Source organism: Pteropus medius, unplaced genomic scaffold (assembly GCF_902729225.1).
Source record: "Pteropus medius unplaced genomic scaffold, Ma_sr-lr_union100, whole genome shotgun sequence".
NCBI lineage: Eukaryota > Metazoa > Chordata > Mammalia > Chiroptera > Pteropodidae > Pteropus > Pteropus medius.
In genome coordinates this window covers 12,818,563-12,821,822 of record NW_024350926.1, presented here as the reverse complement: position 1 = coordinate 12,821,822, position 3,260 = coordinate 12,818,563, and the positions used below count along the sequence as shown (strand labels likewise).

General features: G+C 44.7%; 2 long non-coding RNA genes across 2 annotated transcripts in view; both read right to left on the bottom strand.

The window, feature by feature from the left end:
* LOC120585569 (uncharacterized) overlaps nt 1-144 on the bottom strand; it is a 6,613-nt gene extending 6,469 nt beyond the window's left edge. The window contains exon 1 of the long non-coding RNA XR_005648439.1: nt 103-144. This is a non-coding gene — a long non-coding RNA (uncharacterized LOC120585569). The remainder of the gene's footprint in view (nt 1-102) is intronic.
* Nucleotides 145-164: 20 nt separating this feature from the next.
* Nucleotides 165-3,044, bottom strand: LOC120585568 (uncharacterized). The gene is made up of 3 exons (XR_005648438.1): nt 2,198-3,044; nt 1,401-1,528; nt 165-409 (listed from the first exon to the last, which is right to left on the bottom strand). It is a non-coding gene; the product is annotated as an uncharacterized LOC120585568 (long non-coding RNA).
* Between the last annotated feature and the right edge of the window lie 216 nt (nt 3,045-3,260).

The following is a 3,260-nucleotide window of genomic DNA, read 5'->3' as shown; positions in this document are numbered from 1 at the left end:
ACACTCACACACACGCACACACACTCTCACACGTGTGCGGTTTGTTCGTGGGATTTTTCCCCCACATGGTTTAGAAACTACTTGGCCGTGGGTTGCATATACCGTTTTGTTTACTCCTTAACACTCACACCGACATTTCCTAAGGCGATTTCCTCCCTCCGCAGGGATCCAGTGCAGGGGCCGCTTCCTACTTCGTTGTCTGTTTGGTTCTCTCCCCCTGGAGCAGTTTCTCGGCCTTTCTTTGGTTTTGCTTGGTTGTTTGTCATGACGTCAACAACATATCTGAAGAATTCAGGCCAGTTATTTTATAGCGCGTCGCTCATTTTGGGTGTCGCCAGTGTTTCCTTGGAATTAGACTCAGGGTACGCATTCTCGGCTGGGGGACTGCACAACAGAAGTTGTGTAACCGCTGAAAAACATTTCGAAATTATTTTATAAAAGAATCCAATGTAAGTAATTTTAGTACGGGAAGAAATGACCTATAATGCATATCTCGTCACAATGTAGGTACTTTACAAATTTTATTTTTGTATGTGTGTGGTGTTGTTTTTCTTAATAAGCACTGAACACCCAATTAATTCATCTTCACTAAGGCATTCATTCGGCCCACGAATTAAGTGAGGGGTCTTTACTTGTGCTTTGAGAAGATTCTCTCTGAGCTAGTACAATAATAATTATACATCGCATGTGCATTAAATGAGAACTATTATAATAAACTTTGAATAAAATGTCTTTATACTGCTTGCCATTTACAAACTCAGGTTACATCAGAATTTCCCACCTGTCCCATCTTTAAGTCACTTAAAAAGTGAGCAGCAAAAGTCAGCCAGACCACAAAAGCAAATAGAATAAATAATCCTTGAATACTTTACGAATAAGCACAGCAGTTCGTCCAGGATACCTAAGCTTGTGTGAAATAAAAAAATTTGCTCTCTTACAATTTCCTACCCTAATTTCTGCTATAATTTCATTGCATCGTTTTAAAATAGAATTCTTCTTCCTAATACGATAATCATCTCCTTGACAGACCGGACAGAGAGGATGCTGGAACATTGTTACTTTGTCATTTGTTAATACGATGCTATTCGCCTCAATCATCTGACCTATAATTTATTTTACTGGGCCCGCACTTACCTTGGAAATTTGTTTTTCTTTTTGTCTGTTTCTGATATTTTTGCAACTTTAGCCTATCTAACAACAACTGCTCCTAACTTTAACCTTTGTCACACTGTTCTTACGGTAGGTCTGTGTCATACTTCGTATCCGTAACTACGGGTCACGATTGAATCTGACATTTATCGAGCATTTTATATACGTTATCCTATTCGATACCATACCCTATGGGGTATGTGTTAGGGACCATTTTACGGAAAAGAAATTAGGCACACGGACATAGGAACCTGGAACGCAGTAGATCTCGACGAAAGTAAGTGATCTTATTTCAGAGTCTGCAGCCTCAAGCACCGTGATGTCAACCACTGGTTCTCCCGGCTCGTCTATAGGCCGTTTAAAATCCGGAAAACTCCCTCTGTGACCATATCAATGAGCCCCTTCTGTTATTCACAGGTGTTAAGTGTATGTAGAATAATCTCGCTGCCCTTTTGAGTCTTTTTTTCTCCTTTAAAGTAGATCCATGTCTGACTCTTTTTGAACTTTTCGATTTGCAACTTCCTAAATTTCAGGAAGCGCGTCTGACCGTGTCTAGCAAACCCTTCCTCCAGCATCCCAAATTTAAAGGTCACATCTCACCACAATTCTTGTATTAAACCTTTATGAGTAGATTTGTTCTTGAAATCCAGGTTTAGAAAACTATATCCTCACACCTTTGTCCACTTGCAGGAAAAGTTAATTATTAACAAGGAAAGTAAAGATTTCTCAAATATACTGCTTCTAGCCAAAAGATATTTTCAATGACTATGTTATCAATTTATGTAGGTGGTTAAACTACTTGTCATACCTCACACAGCACAGCAATTGTTAGCTAGGCTAAGAATTTAAATTTTGATTTGCATGCAATTACTCTAAGCTCCTCCCCCTTCCCCAAGAGCACCCCACTGCTGGTGAGGCCATTTCAGCCCAACAGGGTCACCTGGGGAGACCTCACGGACCTGGTCTTCAGTCATTCCCCCAGCTGGGGGTCATTTTTTTCAGGTTGTCACCACCTTAAAACTCTGAAATCAGAAATGAAAACTGTTACCGTTTGGTTGGCACCATCCTTGCTAATAAAAGCAATACAATATTTTCCAGGACAAACGTTCTATTCAGTAGACGGTCTCTCGAGAATTGCTCTGTGAGCTTTAAACACTGTGATTACTGAAGTCCTTCAAACGGCCAGGGCCATTGCTCAGAGGTGTCCTCACCACACGGTTGCCGAGTCACGTGTGTCCCTCGTGCCCTCTCGGCATGGTTCAACTTTCGTTTGGGAAAAATAGACTTTGTTTGTGTCGGCAACAAAAAAAATCACTGTCTTTCTTGGTAGTCTGAGAAGCAAAAACTCACCTTTTTCTTTTTATGTGAAATCAAGCACGTGGATACGGGATCGGGAGCATTGTCTTTCTCATTCATTACTGACCGTTTACGGATTAGGGGCCACGTTCAACATCGTCACACGAATTTTCTCATGTAATTTGATCTGGACGTCATCCCCTCCGAGGGGGACACTAAAATTAACTCCCTTTTGAAGAGGGAGAAATTATTGACTAGCAATCCTGGTGTCACCGTAGGTCACACGACAAGCAAGTGAAGCTCCTGCAGTAATTCCTGGGAGAGACAAAGTCCTAACGGAGGTGGGTGGTAATGAGCAGCTGCTGATGGGAGCCGTAAAAGGACCCGAAGGGACCCTGAGAACACCTTGGTGGGGTCCCTGGGGAAGTGCCAGGGACCTGGAGGAGACCAGAGCCACCTCGGACCTTTCCCGAAGCCAGCCCTTACTCACTCAGGCCGCGCTCTGCCCGGCCATGGACCTGGACGTCTGGTGGGGTTCAAGGGTGCCGTGGTGGGTCTGGTGCCGACATCGCCGGCAAAACAAAACTCTCCAAACTCCAGCTGCATGCCAGGGTTGTCCGGGGCCTGGGGACGCGAGGCTCTAAGGTCGTCCGGGGCCTGGGGACGCGAGGCTCTAAGGTCATCCGGGGCCTGGGGACGCGAGGCTCTATGGTCATCCGGGGCCTGGGGACGCGAGGCTCTCCTCTCTCATCTCCTCCCAAACAGAACCAGGTGGAGGAGGCTGGCCTGGGGAAGAGCCCGGACTCCCACGGGAA